A 313-nucleotide genomic window follows, 5' to 3' on the forward strand; every position below is an offset into this window, starting at 1 on the left:
TGCATGTCACTAAGTTACACCCACTTGCATGGATATAACAATTTTGCACTATAATACATATTATCTCAGTCGGCATCACATATCACAGCAGTGTTACAAAATCTATATCTATATTAAATATTAAGCCAAACCATGTGACCCGTCGCTTGTTTTCATCATAATTACTCTTCTTTCGACCCTGAAACTGCCAGGTATGGGGTTAGATTCTCTTTCCTTGAGATGAAAGAAGCTTCCGTTTTTTTGTGATTTGTTTGTTTACTTGATTCTCTCTGAAGAAACTGAGCATCAGCAGTAGCACCTGATTGCACTCAGG

The sequence above is a fragment of the Penaeus monodon genome, chromosome 27 (assembly GCF_015228065.2).
Source record: "Penaeus monodon isolate SGIC_2016 chromosome 27, NSTDA_Pmon_1, whole genome shotgun sequence".
Lineage (NCBI taxonomy): Eukaryota > Metazoa > Arthropoda > Malacostraca > Decapoda > Penaeidae > Penaeus > Penaeus monodon.